This window comes from Dipteris shenzhenensis, chromosome 8 (genome assembly GCF_047967505.1).
Source record: "Dipteris shenzhenensis isolate YYH24624 ecotype China chromosome 8, Dip_SZ_1.0, whole genome shotgun sequence".
Taxonomy (NCBI): domain Eukaryota; kingdom Viridiplantae; phylum Streptophyta; class Polypodiopsida; order Gleicheniales; family Dipteridaceae; genus Dipteris; species Dipteris shenzhenensis.
The window spans coordinates 24225786-24253711 of record NC_141603.1 but is presented as its reverse complement, the minus strand read 5'-3'; the positions used below and the strand labels follow the sequence as shown (position 1 = coordinate 24253711).

Below are 27926 nucleotides of genomic sequence, written 5' to 3'. Positions count from 1 at the left end.
GCCACATACATCACTGTGCACTATCTGCAACACTCTGGTTGCCTTGATCCAATTCTTGCCTTGTTTACTGAATGGCAAGCGATGCAATTTGCCAAGTGCATACCCTTCACACACTTCATTTGCTGGTTGCTGCAGTTTTGGCATTCCCTAAGTCATATTATTGTTGTACAAGTAGGACAATGTGCTGTGATTGGCAATCCTTTTCTGACACTCTACGATGTAATGTCCTGGCTTCTTGCAATAGTTGTATTTGCACTTTTTCTGATTTTTGCTTGAACTGCTTGCATTCCCCTCCTTAGGTTGAGTTGTATGGCTGAGTTTTGGCTCAAACTTTTTTTGAAATTTGCCCTTTCCACCCATGGCAAGCGCTTGCTCACCCTGACGAGAGGCTTGGGCAAGATTTGAGCATCTCTCCTCTTCCTAACAAAAGCCCAACTAACTCATCGAACGAGAGTGGGGCTGCCCTGAGAACAATGTTCAATGAAGTGACGAATGTGCCATATGAGGACGCTAAGCGATTGAGAGTAATAGAGACGAGCTTCTTGTCTTCTATTTCCTCACCAATACTTGCGAGCTGATCATGTAGATCAGTGATCCTGGCAATATGATCAGTGATGGCCTGGCCTTCTTGCATGTTGAGATCCTTGAGCTGATTTGTCAAGGCAATGGCCCTTGCCTCATTCTTAACATGATATATGTTTGCCAATCTTTCCCATGCTGCCTTTGCATCCTTGCACGACTTGATAGTCGTCATAATCATAGTCACAACAAAACGAGTTTCATTGGATTAGAAACGTTTCAAAACATTTCTCACGTTTCGAAACGTTTCTCACCCAATGAAACGTGATTGGGGCAAATTCCAAAGTCTTGTGATTTGGGGCTTTTTCTGAGGTTTCTAGACATTTACGTCGACCTGCTCATCCCGGTACCCTTCCGTATATCCATCATAGTGTGATGATCATGGAACCCTGATAAGCCCGTATTATTTCATCCGTACAGCGTACGGTGCATTCGTACAGCGTACGGTGCGTCTGTACAACATGATGTTCATCCGTACGACGACATGCAGTCTGGTTGTGAGCTTCCGTACGGAAGTACGTCCCTGACGTGCATCTTCCGTACAACGAGTACAAACCTAACGTGAATCCTTCTGTACGGTTATTGCATAGACCCGTACGGTCCTTGGCGTAGACATCCATACAGTTGTACGGGTCCTTGACGTGGACATCTTGCAATCATATGGTCATAGTGTGGACCTCATGTACGGTCCTGAGATATTGACGTAGGGTGAATTGGTCCTCTTCTTTCACCTAATTTCAGAGTCCTTTCAAATATGCATGCATGCACAGGCTACAGCCTCACCGTGAATGGGTTGTTGCAGGTAAAGCTTAGACCTACCTAGTACCTATCTCTCTACTGTCAATTGAGTTCTCTCTTACAAAGCTTAGAACCTGCGTATATTTGACAAAGTATTTATCAAGTATGTGCTATGCCAGACATCTTTTTTGGTGCATTATGCTGGCAGCTCTTTCCTCTTATATGTTCAATGTTGTTACTCTTAGTGATTGGAACTGTATGTACTATGTGAAGATGCAAGACATGGAATGGAATGGAAAGGAAAAGCAAGACTAGGAAAGCATAATGGAAATGAAATAATGCGAGAAAGAAATATACAACTAAGCAAAGTACTTACATGATCAAGAAAGGCATGAGGCTTGATCAAAATGACAATGAAAGTACAATGCCTTTATAGGATAGGCACACACACTCTAAGTATCAAATGTATATGGGATAAGTCCCATAGTGACACATGGCACTCTAGGATATAATGACCCAGTGACAAGAGTGAACCTGTGACAAGAGTGAACATGGTGAAGCAGGGTGACGAGTGAGCATGGTGGGGCGAGGTGACAAGGTTGTCATTGGAATGGCCAGTGACAATGGTGAAACAAGGTGACCAGAGTGAACCTGGAGTGAAGCATGGTGACAAGGTTGTCACTGGAAGGACCTAGTGATAGGAGTGAACATGGTGAAGCAGGGTGACAAGAGTGAACATGGTTGAAGCGGGGTGACAAGGTTGTCACTGGAATAACCAGGGTGAGCAAAGTGAAGAGCGTGCAAGGGGATGACACCTTGGAACCAAGGTGATCAAGGGGACAAAGGTAACAGGGTGAATGAGAAGATTGTCATCATATGACCAAAGTGAAGGAGGGGGGTTTCCATTTTCCGAGCAAAAACCCCCGAGCGACGAGCGAACAAAAGGTGGGAGGGGTAGCGAACAAAAGGTGGGAGGGGTCAAAATATATAGGCTCAAGTCATTTTTGGGAAGCACAAAATTCCAAATTATTTCAAGGAATATGTAAGTAAATATGAAATATTGATGAACAGAGATAGATATAAATATACCTTTATATAATATACACATATAATGTCAAAATGGCGACTTATTTTATGTCTTTCAAATATCCTTTCTTTTCCTTTCACCATTTGTTGGATCATAAAATTTTGAGCAAATATCCTCTTTACAGCTCCTCAAGATGAGCTAAGAAAAATATATAACATCTTTTTAATAGACCCTCTAAGTATATTCTGCTAGAGGAATATGGTTTGAAGAGCTTGCCCCAACACTATTCCGCCTGTGGAATACCCTTGGAGAGCCTACAAAGAATGGGTCATAACTTTTGCTCCTTAGCTCAGATTGAGGAGCTGTAAAAAGGAAAAATATTCAAAATTTCATGATCTATGCAATGGTAGGCTTAAAATTATAATTTTAATAGGTATAGAAGAGATAAATTTGAAATTTTAAGATGTATATGAGAGTTACAACTTTTTCCTAATTCATATTATGGTAGGAAGGAGTTCAGTAGGGACCACATTTTCTTAAAAGTACTTAGGTTTGGAGAATTGGGAATATTTTAAAAATACCTCCCTTATCTTCCCATGTTTGATAATGTATTAGAGATTAATTTATGATCGATAATAATGGCTTCAATTATGAGATTTTCAATATTCTTTTCCTACTCATCCAAGGAATATGGTATACATTGTTACATGAGAGCTTCTTAATACTTCAAATATGGGATTGCTAAAGATAAGGGAAACCCTTTTAAATTGATCAAATTACCATAATCCTCAAAAGAGCTCCTCTGGATCCCGCCCCCGGTTCTTGTCCTCTTCCCACTTCTCCCCTTCCTACGCAGGATTCCCAAGGCACGGCTTCTAGGAACTCCTCTGAGACATTCCACGTCCAAAATGTCCTCAAGTAGATGCTCAACCAGACATCACAATGATTTCGGATGAGGATCATGTCCATCCCTCACAACGGGCTTCACCCACCTCCTCTCGTAGTGCTTCCGCATCCAGTTCTGATCATGGTGATTCGGACTACTCTCGATCTCATGCCCTCGATGACGACACCTCCCCTTCTCGCCCCACATCAACTCATTCCAGGGTGAAGGTGGCCTACAAACTTCTCCTCGATCCCAATCTCTCGCTCTTATCTGTCTTGTCCTCCTCGGAGATTGAGGCATTATCCCTCTCAAAGTTTGACAAAGTGGTTTTTCCCTCCGTGGATGGGAAGATGTGCACGATCTTCATCCGGTCTTATGGCATGGGTAGCGACACTTTTGAGTTCCTCTCGGTTCACGACACACTCTTACACCAGCTCTAGTGTCATCTTACCTGCACATTCCCACCCTCCCAGTACAACCCGCTTTTGGGGAGTCAAATTGCTTCTTTCCTTCCTTGCACAGTGCAAATCTCAACGGAGGGGACACGAGTGTCGTAAAGCAATAGATGGGACAAGCAAAAAGGCCATCATCACTCGTTACTTCTTTTCGCACATACATTCCACACCATGGCATTTTTTCATCACTACGGGTATTCGGCCAGCCCTTAATGCCCTCTTCATCACTTAGCCGTATGACTTTGCTGCATTCTTCTTCTCCTCCTTTCAAAGTACAGTACGCAAGCGTCAGGGTACACGTACTTCCCCCATCTTCCTCCCTTACTATTCCTTCCACCTCTTCCGCTTCCCCCACTCTTCCATCTTACTTCCCTACTCTCCATCCTACCTCTACTCCGCCTCCTACCTCCAGTCCTCCATCCCCTCCTCTCCATCCCTCCCCCTTCGACATCCCCCACTTCTTCCACTACTAGGGTGTCTTAGCAAGTGATCGATGTTCCAGATACTCCTCTAGTGGGGTCAGGGGGCCAGGTGCTACCAGTTCTCTCAGCGGGCACAGGATCAGGATCAAAGGCGACTATACTACCATTGTGCATCCCTTCCCCTATAAGTACAGTCAGTGATCCCATCATCACCTCCTCCAACCATGATGATTTTGTAGCTCCCATGGCCTCCTCTGAGGACCAATTCGTTCCACTTTCCTTGCCACTCGTTGAGTCTGTGGAGGTACTCTCCCCCTACAAGGCACCATTGTCTGAGGCATCTCGTGGTTTTGATCTTCTTTGGCATTGGTCCTCCGGTCTCCTCTTAGTGCGGTGGTTGCTCCCTCATCAAGGCAGCAGGCTCCTTCTCTCCCCATGGGCAATTCCTCAGCTCCTATAGTTATTCCCCCTTGGCAACATGGGACAGGTCCCTCATCAGAACAGCAGACTCCTCTTTCCATGGTCAATTCCTTAGCTCCTATAGTTATTCCTCCTTGGCGACATCGGATGGGACCACCTACCACACAGCTGCACCTCGAGTAGGTCCCACTATTTTTGTAGCTACTTCCTTGCCCCTTGAAGCTGACTTTGCTCCTCTCAAGCCGAACGACATGCTGGACCACTATATTGCAGCATCCTTGGGACAGTCATTCTCCATTGATGCACAGTGGGAGGCGTAGACTCAAGATTATGACAAACTCCTTCGTGAGCTCAAGCGCACATGCTCTCCCGTGGATATAGAGGAGGAGGATATTGATCGGGTCGTGATACTTCCGTTGTGCAATGCCTTGACCACCGGCGCTATCAGATCTACAGCTCCTGCATGCATGCTTAGTATGGATGCCCTCGCCCTGGTGGAGGATTTGGACAAATTGGAAGATCGCTCCATGGTAGGGGTTTTTGACGAGTTTGGTCAGATCCTTGAAAAGGCAGACATGTTGAGCTACGAGGACCGCTATGCTTGGGCAAAGCGATCCATCCACATGGTGGAGAGGATCCTCGATGACACATTCACTCAGCTTGATGCAACGCTTATCATTTCCAGGGGCATACTCAGCGCATACTATCCCAGATGCAACACCTTTGACTGGAGTACGAGTGTCTCACACGCACACAGCAACATGGATGGGAGTCACAGCTCGTAACAAAGGAAGCACTCTGGCACAAAGACCGAGAAGAGCTTCACATGCAACACCGCATGGAGCAGGAGGGATGGGGAAATGAGAAATAGACACTCACATCGCAGCTTACAACTTTGCAGAAAGAGTGTGCTATGCTCCAAGAGCGCCATACATTGGAGCATGCGACCGCTGAAAATCAGATCAGCGAGGTCAAAACAAAACTTGCAGACATGACAACACGTAATGCCTCTCTTGAGACATCACATCAATCCATGCAGCAAAACCATTCCTCTCTGCAAGATGAAGTCTCCCTTCTCCAATCGCGCCATGATCATTACTGGTCGGCCTATCATCGATATAAGGGGAAGTATGAGAATTGAAGGAATATCATGGACACCATTGAGGAGGAGAAGTAGGACGATACACGATCGGGAGGATCTGCAGCTCCATAAGGCTCTCTTTATGTGAGACTTGATCTCCCTTTTGGAGAGCTCCCACTTTTGTATATAGCAATTTTTGGTTTACTGTTCTCTTGGATCGGGCTCTCACTTTGGTAAATAGCAGTTTTTGGTTTACCGCTCTCTTGATCTAGCAAGCAGATCCTGGACATGTTTTTCTTCTTCGAAGATGTATGGTCTTTTTCTCGGTGATGTACATGGACCTTACTACTACATGGCAGATGTGCATAGCATCGTGTCATCTTTTGATCTTGAGTTGTTTTCATCCACTGTAAGGTCATGAGTATACTCTACATACTCTTTTATTTCAGTTTATGTTTCCTCTATAAGGCTGTGAGACATTGTTTTATTCTGTTTGGTGCTATGGGGCCACGAGCTCTTGTAAATTTTTAAAAAGAAAGAAAAAATTGCAACATTGTACTCTCCTTCACTCATGGGACAGCCTACTCTACTACTACTCTACTACTACTCTTCCGGAAAAGCTTGGCCTTTGCATCATCCATTCACCCCCATTCACCAAGATCATGAATGATAGTGGTGGGGGAAATGTTGCAGATATTCGAGTTCAAGCCGAGCTGACCAGGTGACAACTATGTCACCGAGCTCACCAAGTAACAACTATGTCAACGAGCTGACCAGATGACAACTATGTCACCGAGCTGACCAAGTAACAACTACGTCAGCGAGCTGGCCAGATGACAACTATGTCGGTGAGCGAACAAGGTGACAACTATGTCACCATGTCAAAAAGGTGACAACTATGTTAACTAGAGATAGAAATAACCGTGGTCACTTGCGTACTCCAGCGAGATCTCTCGTGAGTCCACTGTCAGAACTATGTCAATGGTGGTGCAAGGGCAGCCATCTAGGAGCTCACATGGAGAAGATAAATGCACACCGAAGGAGTCACACGGCTAAGTGGCGCACAGAGAGGTACACATGGGGTAACCATATCACCAACTGGGAGGAGGCTGGTGAGTTAGAAGTGGTTGAAGCCATGAAGAGTCCGAGGGGTGGAATGGCTAAGAGACCGAGAGCCACCACCAATGGAAAGGAGGGAATAAGATTTTCAGCTAGAGAGAGGAACCCCCCACGGGAGCGAAGGGGATGAAGGGAATGGGGAAAGGAGGGAGAGGGGCATTCTAGGATTGGAAGGGGAACGAGAGAGTGACAAGGAGGTTTTGGGGGTGATCTCTCTGAATGTAACGTTGTGGTGTCCTACTGGTGTACTTCTCTTCTTCCGAATACTATGCTTCCCCCCATCTCTGTTCGCAATTGTAGCTCTCCTTCACCCCGTGTATTCCCCTCTTCATCCCCCTTCACTTGGTATAATGGTCCCTGTGTCATGTGGCTTGAGTTCTCTTGTGTTCATGTTGAAGGATGGATCTTGTAACTTTGGTTCGCTAGGCTTGCATCACTCTTGCACTTGCTCGCACCTTCGGTGACACCATTGTTCTCATGCGTTCCGCCGTTGACAACATCGTTCTGCATACACCATCGACACCAGTGGCCCTCCCTTACTTGCTCCTCGCATCAGTGGCCCTAGGCCTCCGGTAAAATTTCTGGAAGTGTTAGGAACCCCCCCCTTCAGACAAGCATCCACATAAAAAAATGACCTTTATAGTGGGATTAACATTATTAAATTGCATTTTCATTGTTATTCTTCTCATAAACTTGATATTCTTTGGTCCTTTCAAGCACATTGTTAAGTATTTCAATATCCAAAATTCAAACTCTGCCCAACTGGGAATGGGCCGCTGTATTGCATGGAGTCCCTGCTCCCCACGATTGCAACTTGTCACGGGTTTCCAAGATTGAGCCAAAAGATACCTTCAGTTCATCGAGCTAGACTTATAGCCTGCCTATCCTCCCTTCTTCCACGCATTTACTCTTTTGTGATGAAGCATCTAGTTGGATTGTTGCCTTCCCTTCTCCCTTTTCAATTGCACATGATTTAACGTTGCTGCCCATAGCCAGCAATTCGAGGTTTTCAGACAGCTTGTGACGTTGTCTCTTTTATCGCATGTGTCCTAGACCCAGTTTGGCACGTCTGTTGGAGACTTGCAGGTCATGTGCTGTTGTTTATTGTGAATTCTATGTGAAGAGTTGCAGTTCTCTGGTGCTGGTTCTAGCCGCGATTCCAAAAGAGCTACTCAGCTCTTGGTGTCGACGGCAATGTAGGTGCCAATCTCATGTTATCTGCCTCCATGCTTTGGCGTCCTTGTTGCCAACCATTCCTTGAGGCTTTCTTGACGATCGTCAACCCTTCCCCAGCCTCACTTTGCCCGGCTCGTACACAGTCCGCTTCGCAAAATCGCTCCAATCCTACCAAAAACTGTTTCCCCTCCAGCACGCCGACTACGACGATGACCACGACCACGACGACCACCAGTAGACTCAACCGAAGAGGCGACGGTTTGGGAGCAGAGATCGTCGGGACTTTTGTTCTGGTGTACACAGTCTTCTCTGCCGTAAGAGTAATCCCTCAGCGGCGTCTCTTTCTCTCTGGTTGAGTCGGTGTTTGCCTTTGCTTTGCACCTGTTGGAGTTTATGCTCTCTCTCTCTCTTTCTCTCTGGCTGTGGAAACATACATGGCTGCTCTTAATGAAGGAGATGCCACACCAGAGATCGCAAATGAGGCTGAATTTCACACACCGGGAAAGACACAAAAAATCCCCAAGTTTCGTATCTGGAAAGGCAGAGAATGGACGCTCTCTCCAAGCTCAAAGAGATTGGGAAAAACCAATATATAACGAGATGTACAAATTGGTAAGAGCAGAGATGCGCACCATGCGGGAGGAAATTATGCAAGAAGTCGAGACACAAGCAAAAGTAACGTATGAGCAAATAAAGAAGCAGATGGAAACCGAAGTATGCAAAGCCAAGAAGGAAATGGAAAAGCAGCTCAAGGTTGAAATGCAAGAACTGAAAGCGAACATGCAAGCACAGTTACTGTGTGAAATGCAATCCAGATTGCGGGCTGAAGTGGAAGTACACCAAGTATTGCTACAAAAGGATATGCATAAGATTATGAAAGATTATGTAAATGCTGAGACAAGGGCCATGGAATCGGTAAAAGATAATGAAATGGCAGAATTGAAATCGCAACTTGAGGCTTGTAAAAATGATGTATCTGCGGCCATGGACAAAGAGTCTCAGAAAAGCAGGGAGGCAATTGCAGCCGTGGAGGCAAGTGTTGTTAAAGTGAAAGCAAATGTTGAAAAAGAGGTGCATACTTGGGCTGAGGTGGCTAAAGATGCAAAAAAACAAGCACAAGAAGTGGGCAATGAGATGAAAGAAAACGCACCATGGATTGAAGTGGTCAAGAAAAACAGAGGAGTAACAGCTAATAAAATAGAGGTCATGAATGCCACACTAGAGGAAGAGGCAAGGAGAAAGGCTCGGATCTTGCATGTTAGAATTGTGGGATGGGAACAAAAAGAGGATGCCACTAAAGATGCGAAGGCACTAGCATTGAAGATAGGGGCGGAAAGTGTACCTAAGTGCTGCTGCATGGCGGGTAGGAAAAGATGACACCCGGCCCAAGGCCTTGATTTTACGATTTGAGGACATGGGGGGAAAAAAGGCATTTTTGTCCAAAAGGACAGCCCTCAAAGGTCACAAGATCTACTTAGACGAGGACCTCACTCCTGCACAAGTGGCACATAGGAAGGAATGCATGCCAAAGGTGCTTGAAGCCCGGGAACATGGCAAGTGGGCCGTGTACAGAGATGGGAGAGTTATCATCACAGAGAGGAGATCCACATGACGGTATGCGGCCTCGAAGACTTTAAGGTTCAATATATGGAACTGTAATGGTTCTCTGAGGCTAGATGCAGGCTATTTTGAGGATTCTTTTAGGCATGCGGATATCGCTATTTACACAGAGACACACCAGTGCAAGGGGAGGAAACTTCCAGATGCCAGAGGTTTTAGGTGGGAATCAGTATGCCGACCACAGCCACGGATGGCAGGAGGGACTAGAGGCTCTGGGGGAGTAGCAGTTTTGTACAGAGAGGATTTGCAAGACATAGTACATGTCGTTCATAGAGATGCAGAAGCCAGATACATGTGGATCCGAGTGGACAGAGGGGACCCCAGGGATTTATATGTAGCTGCATGTTACTTTCCACCTGCCTACTCGAGGTATGCACCTGAGGGCGAGTGGCCGTACTTGCCATTATATGAGGACATTATGAGATATGCAAGCATGAGGGAGATATTGCTAGTGGGGGACTTTAATGCCCGTACACACTTGAGGCAGACATCAATATATGACTCGAGTGATGCCATCTATAGAGAGATCAACGCAGAGGAGGTGGGTTTGCATAGGTCGGCACAGGACTTGGGAAATGTGACAGAATATGGTACACATTTCTTAGCATTAGGGAGTGCCCATGGATTGATTATCTTCAATGGTTTGTCTTATTGGCCAGGTTCAGATGCTCTTACATGCTGGAACCCGAAAGGAGGTGCTAGTACAGTTGATTATTTGATGGGGTTGCCGTCTCTAATCCCACAGATCCGTGATTTTGGTGTATCTAGCAGACCCATTGGAGTGGCTGTGGACCATGCTATATTGAGGTTTATTGTGTCAGGAGGATGCTGGAGGGGGGCAGTCAGGCCTTCGTTTCAGAGACAACCTAGATACCAATTCATGGAGGAGACTGCTACAGTATATGGAGATGCAGTGTGGGACAAAATTATGGTGCTAGACCCTCATGGTCCCCTGGAGGAGATCACCCGTGGTTTGACAGAGGTATTACATGTGTCAGCACAGTATGCATTCCCACACACAACAATATCATCCACCCCTCCTTGCAGCACTGCCCCACAAAATAGTTGATATGACGATGAGTGTCGTATGATGCGCAGACAATTACAGCAGGAGGTTGCTACAAACACTCAGACACACAAGCAAGCCAAGGCCATCTTCTCACGCCTAATACGGAAGAAGAAACGGGCCTGCTTAGCTAGATTGGAGGTAGAGATCTACCAATTATTCTTGGGACAGAACAGCAAGAAGGCATGGAGGATGTTTCAGGAGAGACAGCCTGGTACACCGATTGTAGCACCAGAAGCTTGGGCCGACTATGCGCAGTCATTATATGATATACCAGGACAGCCACCGATTCCGTACCCACATGATACGAGGCCTACATATTGCTCCTTCTTCAAATTGCATATGGTCAATGATGCCATTGACAGATTGGGACATGGAAAGGCTTTGGATCATGATGGATTAGCAGGAGGGCACTTCATGTATGCACGGGACATTGTGGCACCGCTTCTTGTGCATGTGTTTAATAGAGCAGTTTGTGAAGGATTCCCCCCTAGCTGGACAGAGCATACCATTGTACCGCTCTTTAAGAGTGGAGATCTGATGATGCCCAACAATCATGATTGGCCACTGCCTGGCCAAGATATATGGATCCATCTTGGAAAAGGAGTTGAGCAGATGGGCAGCAATGCATGGACACAGAGCGGTAGGACAGGCAGGTTTTAGGCGAGGTTATACCACTTTGGATCACATCCTGACTCTCCGGGCACTCATAGAGGAAGGCAAACATCATCATAAAAGGATATATTGTTGCTTTGTAGACTTCTGCAAAGCCTTTGACACAATCCCATGGACCAGGCTGATGGAAAGACTACAGGATATTGGAGTATCACATGAGATGCAGTGGGGGATATATGCCTTGTATGAGACGGTGATGGGCCAAGTTAAAGCACCTAGAGGGCTGTCAGATGCAGTTATGAGTACTATTGGTGTGAAGCAGGGGTGCCCTCTTTCTCCCACACTATTTGGCATATACATTGATGAGCTCTCAGAGTATATCAACAGGATAGGAGGATCCAGCCTAGCAGGAGTGTTGATACCCATACTGCTCTATGCAGATGATGTAGTTTTGATTGCAGATTCCCCGGAAGGATTACAAAGACATTTAGATGCGCTACAAGCTTTTTGTGAGGACAGGGATCTAACAGTAAACCTTGAGAAAACTAAGGTGATGGTATTTAATACTACACAGGCTTGGGTAACGCGCTTAGCACAACAGTTCACTTTCAAAGGTGAGACAGTAGAGCAGGTACGATCTTATGTGTACCTCAGGGTGATCTTTTCTGGTCCACAATTTTCATTGAGAGCCGCGATTGATGCCAGATTGGATAGAGGCTATGCAGCTTTTGGGGCACTAGAGAGACAGTGTGCACATGTACAGTTCCAAGAGCCACGCACAAAATTATGGTTGTTTGAGACATTGGTGGTGCCCATACTATTTTATGGTGCAGCTATATGGGGCCCCAGTGTAGGGGGTGCAACTGAGTGGAGGAGATTGGAAAGGCCATTAGTGACACTGATTGCCCGCATGATCCGGAGCAAGCCATCTGTACTAGAGACTTTTTGTTTGTGTACTCCTGCGAGCTTCCCCCTCCCCCTCCGTACCTCTACCTCCCCTAGCCCTCCTCCTCCTCGCCTCGACTCCACCTCCCCCTCACCCGCTGCCGCTGCGCCCTCCCTCGCCATCCCCGCTCACCTCTGCCTCACCCCCCCTCGCACCTCCGCTCACCCTCCTCGCAACCCCACCTCACCCCACCCTCACCCCCTCACCCCGCCTCACCCTCCCCGCCTCGCTCCGCCCCCCCTCGCTACGCTCACCCCCCCCCTGCTCCGTCTCTCCCCCCTTGCCCCTCCGCTCCACCCCTCCCCGCTTCCGCTCCACTCACACCCCCCCCGCCTCCCGCTCCACCCACCCACCCCTCGCCCCCCGCCCCTTTCGCCTCACCGCCCCCCGCCCCCCCCGCCCCCCTCGCTCCACTTTTTTTTTTTTTTAAAAACCCTTCCCCCCGCCCCCCGTCCGCCTCTCGCCCCACTCCGCCTCTCCCCCGCCCCCGCTTCCGTTCCCGCCTCCTCTCCACCGCCCCCAATCCCCGCCCCCACTCCTCCACCCCGCGCCATCTCCGCTTCCTGCCCCCCCATCCCGCTTCCTCCGCCCCCCGCCCTCCATCCTTCCCGCCACACCCAGGCTCCACCCTCCCGCATCTACCCCCCCCCCCCTTTTTTGGGTGGCAGCCTTCTCCTCATCGGAAGCCTCGCAGTTTGTCTTGGCGGTATGGCGGCCCCTTGCCCGGAACCGGAGGCCCAGACGGACCCTCCCTCTCCAGATGCCTACCGCGTCATCCTGACAGAGCAACAATCATCTCGGGTTCAGGAGGTTGCCAATGACTTTGCCCTTACCTCTGTTTATGGCAGAGTCATTGGACATTCCCCCTCCAGATCAGCCATCAGGGACTGGCTCCAGTCCACTCTCATGCTAGAGGACGGCCATATTGAGGAGGTGGCCCTTATGGGAAGGGGCATCTTCTGGCTCAAACTCTCCAATGCGAAAGCTGCGAGCAACCTGATTGCTGGCTCCCCCACGACTGTGGATGGAAAGATTGTCATGATAGTCCCGTGGACCGCGGATTTAGCGCAGCGGATTTTGATGCTCGGTTCCGTATACCTCGTCATCCAGTGACGCTAGTTTTTCCAGGTCTTGCTGCTGAGCTACGGCCGATTGTCAGGGACCTGGGCTCCCACTTTGGCTGGGTTATGCACGATACTTTCGCCGATGCGGTGACTACGGCAGGAGCCCCCCGAGTCCGTGTGGCTGTGGCGGATCTTGCGACTCTCCCGACAGTGATCGAGATCGTGACAGATGCCGGCAGCATCACCCAGAGCATGGTAGTCACCGGACAGCCAGGGCAGTGTTTGAGGTGTCACGGCTTCGGGCACCTGGCGGCTGTTTGTCCACGCTTCGCCAGCTCTTCTCGACCCCCTCCGCCCCCCCCCTCTCCGCCCCCTCCCCCCCCCTCCGGGCAGCCACGCCAGGAGGAGCAGAGGCAACCGGAGCCCGGACCAGAGTTAGCTGGCGGCTGGACTGAGGTTAGAAGGAAAAGAGGAAAGAACAACAAGATTTTTGATAAAGGCAAAGAGGCTGAGGTTACCCAACCTGCAGCTGCACCTCAGAGACCTGACAGGCAGCCGCCCCAGGGACCTAGGAGAGCATCTTCTTCGACGGTAGCCCGCCCTCCACAGACTCAGGTCCCCCTCTCCTCCTCTCCCCAGCCTCTTCCCATTCAGCCCCAGGCCATCCCCCATCTGCACCCCATTTCTCCCGACCCGCAGCTTCAGCCCCCTCCTCGTCCTCCTCAGTCTTCTCCCCCTCCTTCTCAGCCCCAGTTCCAGATGCATCCCCATCCCTCCCCCCCCCCCCGCCTCTTTCAGCTCTCCCGCAGAGCTAGTTGCACCGACGGTTCCTCAGCCGAGGGCAGCCCCTGCTCCCCCTCCTCCTCCTCCCCCACTAGTCGCCCCTGAGGAGTCTGTGTTGCCTATTCCCCAGCCTCCTCCCTCTCCCCCTCCGCTGGCAGGACATCCTGAGTCTACACCTTCACCGGAGCAGGCTTCTCTGTCCGCTAGCCCCTCAGTAGCAGACTCCGACGGGTCTCAGCTTCAGGAGAGAGAGCTCCCCCACGACTTTTACAGATCTGGCCCCTGGGACTACTTGGATGTGGCCGACCTCGGGACTTTCCCTGCTTGCCTCGACATCAGTATCTTCCTGCTCCGCAAAGGGGCGGATGGGAGGATAGCCGCCTTGGCCCCCAGGGATGGCCCTAGCTTTGCTTTCACGTTCCTTAGCGACGGCACCGAGACCTGGACAGACGACTCGGTCTGGGAGGCTCTAGGGAGCAGACACATGCTCAGGTTTGCTCCTGGATAGGCCCGTCCGGTGGGCAGCTTCTCGAGACTCAGTGGTCCGAGGGTGACATGCGCCTGCGGTGGCGTTGCGCCGCCAAACGCTTCAGACTGAGATTGTGATCCTCAGACCCCCCTGTCTTGGCCCCTCCCCCAAGATGTCAGAGCCTGGACCCCTCAGAAACTCCGCGTTTTCTACGGCATGACCACCTTAGAGATCTTGAGCTGGCTCGAGAATGCTTTCGTTCATGGTACCAAAGGCCTCTCGCCTTTGCTGAAGGTGTTGAAGGACGGGCAGGATGACCCCGCCTCCCCCTCCAAACCTTCCCATAAGCGTCAGCGCCTCCACTCCGAGATGTCAGCTTCTTCTTCGACTTCGACCGCGAGCAGACAGCTGTTCGCAGCCCCCCAGCCCTCACCATGAGCCTACACCTCGTTTCCTGGAATGTGAACGGGTTTCACTCTTCTGGAACCCGTGGTCCTAGGAAGCTCATTTTGAGACAGGAACTTCAGCCAGCAGTGATAGGTCGTTTGGATGTACTTCTGCTCCAGGAGCACAAGCTTTCTGCGGCTCACTCCCGCAAATGCGGGAAGATTCTCCCTGGACGTTCTCACACTTATTGGGAGCCCTCGATCGGCACACTGGGGAGGAGTGGTGGTGTTTGTACCTCCGTGGGCGAGCAGCTAGCCCAGGGAGTTTTCGGTCATGGCACGCTGATACCAGGCCATGCCCTTTGGGTAGGCCTGGAACTGGAGGGATCCAGAGTTGGAGTCCTCAACATTTATGCTCCCACAGATCTCCGTTGTAGAGCCGCCTTCTGGAGGACACTTACAGGGATTCTCCCAGACATGGATTCCTGGATTGTTGGAGGTGACTTCAACAATCTGGAGACCTTGGAGGACCAGCAGGGCAGAGGACCGGAGTTTACAGGTATGTCTCAGGCAGAGCAGTCAGCTTGGGACTCTTTTATCTTTGCGACAGGAGGAAGGGACGGTTGGCGAGACCCGTCCTTCCGACGCTGGCACGGGAGCTTGGACTTTTCGTGGGGCTTCCGCAGGGAAGGAGGTAGACTCCTGGAGAGGCTGGATAGATTTTATGTTAGTGATTGGGCCATCGGCAGAGGCGGTCAGGCGGGTATAGTTCCAGGGACGACACTGTCCGACCATGCGCCTGTGTTCTTATCATTAGATTCGGCAGCTCAGTCCCTTCCCCCCCGCTCATGCTGGATTCCTGACTCCATTTTCTCGAGGGAGGATGTACGCAGCAGTATTTGTAGTCTTTGGGACAGAGACTGGGGCGAGTGCGTGGATCTGGTTGGCTCGGTGGCGCAGGCTTTGCAGGAGTCCAGCCAGATTTGCCAGCTCGCAGCCCTACAGGTTCGACAGGATTGGTGGGGCAGAGAGAGAGCTCTTCGGAGGGACCTCGCCTCCATTCAGCGACTCCAGCAGGCTTCCCCGGGTTCGGAGGAGCTTCGGATCCAGGCCCTTCGAGCCAGAGCCCTTCTGGAGGAGACACTCCAGCATCGATCAGAGTTTTCCTATCACGCCTCTCTCTCCTTCTGGGCCCGGAAGGGTGACCGGATGTGCAGGGAGTTCTTCAGGACGCATGGCCAGAGAGCTGCAAGTGATCAGCTTCGGAGTCTCAGGACAGCGGATGATCACATCGTTACGGATCCGGGGGAGGTATTGGGGTTGGCCACTGACTTCTACAGGACCCTCTTCCAGCAGGAGCCGCTTGCCCCTCGTTCTCGACGTGCCCATGAGGAGGTGTGGAGGCACACTCCACCAGCCTAGCATGCAGGCGACGTTGTTGGCACCGTTCACCATGGATGAGATGTTGGAGGCCTTGATGGCCATCGACGGACAAAAATGCCCAGGTGAGGATGGGCTATCCCGGGCATTCTTCACCTCCTTCTGGGACCAGATCCATCAGCCCCTCCTTGCAGCTCTGCAGAGGATTTTTAGCAGCGGTCAGATGCCAGAGAGCCTTTCCTCGGGACTGATTTGCCTCATCCCGAAGGGAGGAGATAGACAGGAGATCCGTCAGTGGCGCCCGATCACTCTCCTTACCACTGCCTACAAAATCCTCGCCAAGATGATCAGCGCCAGAGTTCGGCCTCTACTCCCAGACCTCATCCATGACACTCAGACAGGCTTTGTCCAGGATCGCAGTATCCTGGATAATGTCTTCACCTTTTCAGAGGCGGCGGAGTGGGCTCAGCACAGCGGATCACACCTTGCCATTCTACTTCTCGACTTTGAGAAGGCCTACGATCGAGTGGACTGGTCCTTTTTGGAGGGGACTCTGGAGCGGCTAGGTTTCCCAGCAGGTTGGATTCAGGGTATCTCAGCTTTGTACAGGACAGCTTCTAGCAGGGTCATCATTGGAGGCAGGATGGGTGAGCGCTTTAGCTTGGAGAGATCAGTGCGTCAGGGCTGCCCCCTTGCTCCTTACCTGTTTCTCTTCTTCGCCGAGGCTATGACTTACTACCTTCGGGCGAGGTCTACAGGGATCAGGGGTGTTCGCCTTCCACTCCGGGAGGACACGGAGCTTTTGGACTCGGAGTACGCAGATGATACAGCCCTGTATGTCCAGGACGATGAGAGGATGCTAGAGAGGGTGCGGATGGCCTTGGAGGTCTTCTGCTCGGCCGCTGGTGCGAAAATCAACTGGAACAAATCAGTTGGTTTTCTCAGAGACCCCGGGGCGTGTTCTCAGTGGGGGAGGTTTTTGGGTTTCAGATGGATCCCACAGGGACAGACAGCTAGATACCTTGGTTTTCAGGTTGGCCTAGACATCACGCCAGCTCAGCAGTTTCTCCCGGTGCTAGACTCCATCCGACGGAAGCTGGCTTTCTGGAGCACTGCTAAGCTTTCCCTTGCAGGTCGTGCCCTGGTAGTTAACCAGGTCCTCCTAGCCATGGCTTGGTATGTGGCTTCCTGCTGGTGTTTCTCGAGATCCAGCGTGGCACAGCTCAAGAGGCTGGTTCGGAACTTCCTTTGGTCCGGGGAGGATGGTCTCAGAGATACCAGAGCCAGGGTTGCTTGGCAGACAGTCATTCTTCCGCAGGCTGAGGGTGGCCTGGGGGTCATCGATCCAGAGCTTCAAAGTCAGGCCTTGTTAGGCAAGCTTGTCATCCGCGGTTTGACCCCGGGGGGGCAGACGTGGAAGATGTTACTTCAGCAGGGAGTCGGTTCTTGTGTCCCGCGCCGAGTTGGAGAGTGGCTACCGTCCCTCAGGTGGATCTTCACTTCCGCCCCGCTCACTCAGCCCCGTTCCCCACTCGTTCGTAGCCTCCTCATGGTTTGGAGGCGGCTCCGCCTCAATCTCATTCAGTCCCCTCCTAGCTGTCAGGAGGAGATCGATCGCCAGCCGCTTATCTGGAACGGTCAGGTCAGAGATGCCGAGGGCCTTCAGTTGGGGGAGAGATCACATATCAGGTGGGATGGCTGGATGAGGGGGCCAGCCCGGTCCCTTCGAGTTTGGAGGGATACGTACAGACATCTGGAGACGGCTGATCTTGCAGACGCAGCTGGAGGTGCACGTGGAGCCCAGGCGAGACGCACGGAGATCGACGGCGCGATCCCAGCTGATTGGTTGGTTCCACCTGAGCCTCAGGTCCTCATGCCTAGTGACGCCCGCTGGCTGGGACAGTTCACCCCCCGTGGCATCCCACTGGTGATCGCAGGACGTATGGATGACTCCTCTATCTCCTTCTTCGCGGTTTTTGGGGATGGACGACTCAGGAGAGAGGATGCGCTCATCGACCCCCTACTCCCATGGCAGAGGGTTCGGGTCGTAGGCCTTTTGGGGAAGGTCTGGCGTACCGATCCTAGCATCGAGCAGGACCAGATGCAGCTTTGGCGTCTCTGGCTTTGGGAGGGGCGGGCCTTGTCAGAGCTTGATTGGGACCCAGGAGAGTGGTGGTGGCCAGAGATTGTGACACCGACCTCCTTCTTCGCCTATAGCACGACTCTGGGCAGGCGAGTTCTTGGGAGGATGCAGAGCCGCCCCCCCACCTAGCGGCCCAGCTGGTATGCACAGGGTATTTCCAGGTTCTTTTTGCAGGCATTCTGGAAGGCCTTGTGGGAGAGCTGGCGGCCGCGGAAGATCTCATACTTCCTGTGGCTTCTTGCCCACAAAGGTCTTCCAGTGGGGAGCTGGTTGCGGCAGATAGGCCAGGACGGATGCTGTCAGATTTGCCATGAGGATGAGGAGTCACCAAAACACTGCCTGTGGAGCTGCACTCGCGCCCAGGAAGTGTGGAGGTGGACTTTCGGGATTCTTACTCGCGCAGCACCAGAGCTAGGATTGATCACTTGGGGCGCGTTCTGTTGGTGCAGTACCGCACCTGGTCTTCATCACTTATTCGAGGCATGCCAGCAGGACCCCACTTTCCTTATCACACAGGGGACGTGGGGGCCGCTCGAGGGTATCCCGCAGCACCTAGCAGAGGCTGATACAGGAGTTCGGGAGAGGCAGCCAGTCTGGGAGATTATTAGCAGCATTGCAGGGTGGCACATCTGGACCTCGCGCTGCGCGCAGATCCTCGGTGGCACCTCCTTATCGACTACCCAGATCATGACGGAGATTTGGAGCGAGATTATTCATACCCTCAGAGGCCAGTGGGACCAGATTCAGGGAGATTCCCGGGCCGGTCAGGAGAAGCGGAGACGCTTCCTCCGGGCTTGGGACACACAGGGCCTCTTCTTCGAGCAGACTTCGCAGGGCCTTCGGTGGCACTACTCACCACCCCGTTGGCTGTTCATTCACACTCGCCTTATCCCTCCGTGAGAGTATGATTTATTTTGTTACCTTTAGGGCTGTGTCCGATTTGTGAACGCAGCCCGTCAGCTACAAGCTGACCTTTTGTATCTTGTTCTCGAAGTAATATAATTAGCACTGTTTTTTCGGCAAAAAAAAGCAATCTGTACCACATCCGATAATACGAGCTGAATTAGCAGCTGCTCCACTAGTGACTGAGGCTCTGCTGTTCCAGGCAGTAACTCGCATACATAGATTGTGGGATCTACCTGGCTCCAGATATGCACGGTTGGCTATGATATCATCCAGGCAGCTAGCAGAGGAGGGTCGAACATGGTGCTGGTATGCTCAGCTACAGAGATGGTTTGTAGAGCATGAGTTGACAATGGATGCACTCCCACCCTTTCAATACAGTTTGGATTGTCCCAGACTTGTCTCGCCATGACCGAAACAAGATCATTAGAGCTGATATTGTCAAGTTGGAGACTGAGAGAACCTGGACTAGACCACATGAGCCCCTAGGGAAGAAGATGGCACACTACCAGAACCATTTTCTTCATTTATCTCAAGATGAACTTATAGCCATGCCAACATACATGGACACACACCTATCTCACGGGCTATGTAGTATTATTGGCCAAATTCGAACCTCATCACATCAGTTGAGAATAGAGACAGGGAGATACACCCACACAGCCCATTAGGATCGGATATGTCAGTTATGCCAGCAGGAGGAGGAGATAGAGGAGCATTATGTATGTAGATGCACGGTATATTATGAAATCCGAGGAAGATACCACTGTCTATTCAAAAAGGGATTTGGCCCACTCCGTAGGGTGGAGTACGAAGATAAAAAATGATTGGGTTTGTTTTTATCAGAGCTCAGGCGACATCATAGAGAGACTTTGTTGGGAGACAGACAACCGAGACCAGCCCCACCCAGGCAAAGTACACTCAGAGACTTCTTCACTGCTAGCACCTCAACTAGTTTTATGCCCTCCCCGCCATCAGAAACCCTTGGCGCCACCACCACCTTATCACACACAGGCAGATTGCCACACTCTAGTGGTGTGATTTTGGACCGAGCCATCGCCATATCCAGGTCACGGAGGCCCAGGCCCCCAAGACCCCGTGCCCGGCACCCATATCTTCATCGGATCCGTGCCATCATTGCCAAACACCGGAAACGTTTGGCACCGAGTTATGAGATCCTAGAGCTGCCCATGATTGGGATTTTTGACATAAGAAGAGTGCAATCTTTTTATTGATTAGCTTTCTGCCTATGCTGATCAATTGGTACTTTTAGTAAATACTTGCTTGGTATTTCATTAGTTTTGGGTCACTTGCAGTCCCTCTGACTGTAAGTACCTTTAGTAGCTCTCAGCCTTCAACTTATTTATTTTGTTGTTCTCTTTGATGAGACAACACTAGCAGATGTATCAACTGTTTTAGTCTCATAGGCTGTTTGGCCTTTTAGAGACGTTAATATCTATCTATCTATCTATCTATCTCAGCCCTCCTCCCTCAGCTCTCAGCTATCCTCTCAGCCGTATAGCCCCCTTGCAGCCCTCCATATCTTCTTGCCTCAGCTCCTTCCCTCAGTTGACCCTCTCCTCTCCTTCCCGTTCCCCCTAAGCCCGCTCTCTCAGCCTCGCTACCCCCCCTACCCTCTCCGTCTACCCTTCCTATCTCCCCTACCCTCTTCACCTACCCCCTATCCTCTCCACCCTCACCCCCTAGCCTCTTCACCTTCCCCTCTAGCCCCCCTTCCCTCTCTGCTCTCCCTCTCCGTCTACCCTTGTCCCCCCCTACTCTTTCCGCCTACCCAGCCCCCTCGCCCCCCTCCCCTCCTCTCCTAGCCTCACTTGCCTCCACCCAGCCCCTTTCCCACTCAGCCCCCCCTCTCCCCTCCTCTCCCTTTCTCTCTACACACCTCTACCCTCTCTTCGCCCCTTCCTTATCCCCCTCTCCTTTCATTGCCCCTTCTAGCTTCTTCAACCTTCTCACTGCCCTTCACAGGCTCCCCCTAACTCACAAAAAGGATCGAACGGAGCTCATTGTGTTCGAGTCGGCCTCACCGCCCTGATCAACGAATGGATTCCCATTCAGTCAATCAATGTCCGCTTCCACCGGCCGCAAAAACTGTTATTTTTTCAAAAGATGAGTTGCAGCAGCTCAAGATAGACACTAAGGTTGAGTGTTCCACTTCTCTTTTTGCACATATCCATGGGTTCCATCCTTCCACATTCCAAGAAAGGGATTGGATGTTGTCTGTGTTACCTGGAGATCTCGCAAGTCACTTGACAGATGTTTGCTTGCTAGGTCTAGGTTTCTTCCAGGTGGTCTTTGACTCTCTGGATTTAGCTACTACAGTGCTCAAGGCCAATCCCTTGGCACTTAGCTCTTGGAGAATATTCTTGAAGCCCATTTCTTTGGGTTTTGATCCTATGGAGGAGGATAGTCGGGTCACTTCTCTTTTCATCAGATTCCCTGGCCTCCCACAGGTATACTACCGACTCCTTGCTTCTATTGCAGCCATGTTTGGTTTGGTCACAGAGATCCCCCCCCTTCCTAGCATGCCCTCTTTGGTAGCAAAGGCAGTCAAATCTATCGGGGTGCCACGAGTTAGGGTCATTGTTTCTGACCCTAACATGATGGATGACCATATCATGCTTCAATGCTCCGATGGCTCATTCTTCAAACAGAGGATAGAGGTAGCAGGGAGACAAGACCAATGCAAGATATGCAATACTCCTGGGCATTTCGCCAGAGATTGCCCAAGGAAAAAGAAAATGACTAAAAGGTCTTCTGGTGCAGCTCATTCTCGTACCACTACTTCGGCATAGACTGCACGTTATGCACCTTCGACACATGCTAGCAAACCTTCGACAGATCATCCTAGACCTTTGGCACTAGCCACTCACCCATGACGTTCAGTACCAGCACGTCCAGGACCTTCATCACGTCCTACTCCTATCGCTCCTATTTCTGCACAGGAGGACGCCACTCATTCCACGAACCATTCATCTTTTATAGGGAAGTGACATCCCATTCATAGTGCTGATGTGGCGGCCCTTGTTCCCCTAGTTGCAGAGCAGAAGGGATTACCCACTCATAATTCACCCCTGGAGAGAGTCAGAGCTGACAGTCACACTGTTAGTTAGTCCCCTGACCTTCCACCTCAACAGCCTCCTTCTTATTCGCATCGTCATGTTACTTCTCTCGATAGTGGTCAGGGGGTAATCTCTTCCACACCACCAAGTGCAGGGATTATGCACACTCCGGCTCCATACTTGGCTCACAGGAACTCTTTTGCAGCTCTGGCAAAGATGACAGATTTTGATTTTATGGAGAAGTTTGTTCCCTCAACTTTAGGGGAGGCTTTTATCAGGATTCCTATAGACAGAGCCTCCCCCTCTTTAGGTGTGGGGATTATTTCCCCTCCTATTGATTTTCCCCCACTTGACAGGAGGGGTTTTTGCCAGGAGAGGATTGTCTCCGCCACTAGGTTGGGTAAGCTTTTTCACTAGACCTCCTCTTGTCGATGAGGATTGTCAGCTGGAATGTTCACGGCCTAGGTGGTGTGCAACATCATTGCAAGAGGCAGCTGATTTGTAACCAGCTCCATCCAGGTGTAATTGGCAGTTCTATAAACATAATTTTTCTTCAGGAACACAAACTGGATGCCAAAGATTATGCTAATAAGTCAGGCAAGTCACTTTCAGGACACACTTTTTGGTCGTCTGCTCTCGGTACTAGGAGAGGCACTTGCACTTCTGTTTCTTCTGCCATGCTCCCCTCGGTGGTTGGACACGGGGTTATTGTTCCCTCTAGAGCTCAGTGGATTATTTTATTGATTGCGGGATGTAAGGTTGGCTTGCTAAACTTGTACGCCCCAAACATTAGAGGGGACCATGTCCTTCTAAGGAATTGCTCTCTTGGGCCTCTATTGTAGATTACTGGATTATTGGAGGTGATTTCGACATGGTTGAGATGCCTTCAAATTAAAAAGGAGGCAAAGAAGGTGGGATTCACTCTCTGGAGAAAGCAGCATGGAATGCCTTTCTATTTTAGTTCAGTGGCGGAATGCTTTGTATGATGATGCTTTTCACACTCATCCATAGACACTCCTATTTTCTTGGTCAAACAGGAGGGTGCAGATGCCTATCCATGCACGAATTGACGGATTTTATGTGGATGATTGGACTCTGGATAGTGGGACACTATGCATTAGCACTGGGGTGTCCACTTCATACAATTTTCCGATTGTTTTGATGGTTTTAGAGCCTTAGATGAGAGGAGACTCTGCTAATATCAGGATTCCCGATGCCTTTTATGCAGAGAAGAACCTCGCGGAGGCTGTTTTTGTGGGGGTTAAAGGTCACTGTGCCTTTACCCCGGTTATGTACAATACTCAAATGCATATATAAATGAATGAAAAAGAAGATTAGGGTGTTCTGCACCCACCAAAACTTGTGTGGCTCTCTGTTTCTCTCTCTCCCTCTTCCGTTCTTGCTTTTGTTGAGAGCACTCTCAACTGGTATCAGAGCCCGGGTGATCTAGCTGAGCGTGCGTGAATGCTTGGAAGCACAGCAGCTCTGTGGGAGGAAGGAGAAGCTCTGTGGGAAGCTTTGTGGGTGACTTTACTTGCATCCGAGTGTGCAGAGACCTTGGAGGAACCTTTGGAAAAGTCACTTTGGCTTTGCGAAGTGGTTTTGAGAGCCTGTTAAGTCTTTTCAAAGAAAAGCCGTTTTTTGAGCTTTTCCCTGTTCCGTTCGATGACAGAGACTCCGTATTGACTTGTAGAGGCAACTATTGCTTGCTTTTGGTGTCCACTTCACTTCAGGAGCTTGGAAACACCTTCATTCTTGAATCTGGGATCATTTCATTGGATTCTGACTCACTGTGTCAATTCCTACGTTTTTTCTGCCCGGGTGTTGGAACTCAAGTTTGGAGTAACCATTTGCAGATCTGTCAGTTCCGGTGGACTCAGGAGCTCCTAAAACTTCTATGTTGCTCATCATTCGTACTTCGGTGGAGTTTACAAACAGCTCTGTTTCCAAAAACGTTTTTCAGTCCGTGTGTTGGACCTAGTGATTGAGACCACGGTTTCCAAAACCGTCTGTCCCATTGCGTTCCGGACGCCGAGAAACCCCTACCTGTCAGTTCCTGCGCGATTCGGTGGAGTATTTTCAGAGTTATAGATCTCTGTGTATTCGATTTCGTCTCTCTGTTATGCATTTTTCATTCTAAGGTTTTGAAACCTTAGATTTATGCCACATGGCAGTGGATAAGTGTTGACTCCCATTTCTCACTCATCAGTTGGGATTTTGGAGTTCCGGAGAAGAGAGATATTTGCAGATTTTCTTAATGAGTCCGATTATGCAATGGCGCCCATGTTTTGAGGCATCTCAGGTTCTATTTTCAGTAGCGATCTTTTTCGTGGGACCATGATTTCTTGAGCATACCTTATGCAGATCACTCTGGTTGCAGTTTGAGCCATGTGCGCTCATTCGTGGTGTGCATTGGGTTGCAGTGGATGATTAATAGGCCTTTTGGATGCATTGTGATCCTTATTGGATGCACTGATAGGCCTAGATTGCCTTGTGGGATGCTATTTTTATGGACGCTTTGCACATGGATGCTATATTATGCTGAGGGATAGCTTTGACACATTGCAAGTGATGCATTGATAGTGTTATGCTCTCTTGGATGAGATACGATCCATGTACAAGAGCCATCTAAAATCACCCCATGTACAAGAGGCCATTCGGTCCCTCATGTACAAGAGGCTATATGGTCACCTCTTTATAAGAGGTCATTTTGTTCAACCCTGTGTTAGAATATGAAGTCAAGATGAGTTAGTTTTGGTGTGCTCTAGTGTGAGTTCTAGTCTAGTGTGTTCTATGGATGCCACGTGTCACATTGGGAGTTATCCCATATGCATTGGTGTTCATATGTGTGTGTGTGCTCTATATAAGAGCTGTACTTGTCTAGTGTCAAATCAATAAAGTATCAAGGTACAAGCTCTTTGGTCTACATGTGAGCACTCTTATTTTGTTCCTTGCTTAGTCATTTCATTTCCAGTTCATTATGTCTCTTTTTGAGTGTATCACTATCTCTCTCCCTAGCCTACCCTTTCTCTCTCCCTTCTCCACCATGCACATTCACCCTGTACAAGAGGTCATATGGTCACCTAGCATTACTCTGGTTTCATGACCTTCTACCACTGAAACACTCCACTGAACCATTGAATGACGCCTTTGCCATGTGCAGCTGCTATTAATGTCTCTGACTGCTCCATGTGCGACGCTCAAAATGAGATTACCTTGCGTATGGTACTCCTGGGAGAACATGTGGTTGACATATGTCGACACATGGTTGACATGTGGTCAACGCTTGCAACATATGGTTGACACATGGTCAACACATGACGGCATAGTGATTGCTTGAGAGTGTCTGTATATGCAATACTTTGTCTCTAAGGAGGTGTCCCCATAAAATATTTGCAATGGGATCCCACGGAATGGGAATGGATTTGAGGCAGGGCATCAAGAGAAGAGTCTCTCCTTCTTTCGATACACAGTCTGTAATGCTAGGAAATTTCCACTTAGACTGAGAGGCTGGAAGCCGACCAGAGCTCCTCATTGGGGGAACTTTTTAGATTTGTACTGATTCTCAGAAATCATTTTAGAACAGGATCTAGAAATCCTTCCAGAATAGAGAAGTCACTCTTTCTTTTTTACTTCATTAAGTATGAATGAAAACTGCAAGAGCAAGCTCAAATGCGGGAGTACGTCATGTCATGCATGAGAAAAAAATCAGCTTAAAACGAGCTAACAAAATCCAAGGTGGAGGCTGAAAGTGCCACCTCAACCCTGAAGGAGACCCAGAGAAGAAAGGAGATCCTCTCCAAACTCTGAAAAATGTACCTCTCCTGGCAGTAGCTGCTCTGGAGGATCCCTGCATGCTCTCCCAGATGGCCACCAAGGTGTGTATAGTATCTGTCCAAATACTAGCCAGATTGGTAGGAATGAACTTGAGATTCCTCCATCGCCTCCGTACATTTGGCCATCCAAATATGCCAAGCTGCAATGCTAGCCAAAATCTCCCATGATGTGTCCTCCGAGGCATTAGCATCTCTGAAAGGAGTGAAGGGAATATCCTGGAGAAAACAAGACTCCACAGAGTGTCGTCGTATAATGAATGCTGTGTCTGATTCATGTCCCTCAAAAAACACCTGAGGGCCAGTAAGAGATAACCATGCCACTGATCCCCAGTCATGAAGAAGGGTGCTCTATGAAAAATGCTAAAAATCCTAGCAACACCCTTCCAGATCGTCCTTGCCTGTCTGCACTCCCAGAGGCAATGCTGAACTGACTCAACTACTACGGGTGGGGCATCGAGGACAAGTAGGGTCAGCGAAGTGTGACGAGTTTGCACCCTGTCTTGAGCTTGTTGAACTGAGGCAGCCTTGGTGCACAGTCTGATGCAGTAACCCAGCCATGAAATGCCCACCATATGGGAGGCAAAACCAGTCATGAACCTTCCCACAAAATGTCCACAAGAATGGTGATAAAGATGCCCTCGAGGATAAGCACAAGTGCCAACACAATGGAGATGAGGTGGGGCAATCCTCAAGTGATTGGGCAAAGGGTCTAATAGCAAATGTTGGAACTATGGAAGGGCGCGAAGTGGACAAAGACACAGGAGTTTAACCCACATAGAAAGCTCCATTGAATAGTTCCACAATGAAAGTATAACACCTTGGTTATATATTAAACCCAGATATGAAAAAATAAAATAGCTAGAATAATTAAGCTAAGTCTAACCTGCATAACCATGGTCCATACCATTGTAATATTCCTACAAGAACCACAAAAAAGCGAGCTTGGAAAAACTTAAGCAAGGGAGCTCCTCTCTCTCACTATCTCCCTGTTGTCGTTCCTTATTCCTTGCCTTCAGCCTCCTGCCTCCGTCGCCCCTTCTCTGTAGGTGCAGGTCTACGGCAATGGAGGGGTATAGGTGCAGGTCGATGGCAAGCGAGCTAAGTCTAACCTGCATAACCATACCATTGTAATATTCCTACAAGAACCACATAAGAGCGGGCTTGGAAAAACTTAAGCAAGGGAGCTCCTCTCTCTCACTATATCCCTATTGTCGCTCCTTATTCCTTGCCTTCAGGCTCTTTCCTCCGTCGCCCCTTGTAGGTGCAGGTCAACGGCAATGGAGGGGTATAGGTGCAGGTCGAATCGCTTTCCATACCCTCCCCAATCGTCCTTTGGATACTAGCAATGGGGGGGCAATCAACCACTCCTATCAATCTACTTAGGATGGGTGCTTCGAGAGTGGGAGCATATAAGGAGTGCTTCACTCTCATAGCAATAGGTCAAGCTCTCATTTTGCCTATTGTTTGGTGGCACCCCTTCAACACTTGCAGTACTCTAGGTAAAGCTCTCCCAACAACGAGTCCAAGCGTGGTGTGCACTATTTCTCCTCTTGGATCAAGTTTTGGTACTTGTGTTTCATGTCTACGGAACGTTGGCCTTCTGCAACACTAGCATTTTGGGGCTTCTTGGTTATTAGCTAAGCTTATGTGAATATGTTTCAGAAGTTGGGCGTTTTGATCAATGTTTAAATAGTGATTTACATCTCCCACCTTTGTAATTGTTTTTGAGTTT

At 49.7% G+C, this 27926-nt stretch overlaps 1 protein-coding gene and 1 pseudogene across 1 annotated transcript in view; one reads left to right on the top strand and one right to left on the bottom strand.

Annotated features, from left to right (window-relative positions):
* Positions 1–27926, bottom strand: part of LOC147899315 (intraflagellar transport protein 172-like) — a 440631-nt gene that overhangs the window by 365430 nt on the left and 47275 nt on the right. The window lies entirely within an intron of this gene.
* Positions 8537–9515, top strand: LOC147899316 (uncharacterized; annotated as a pseudogene).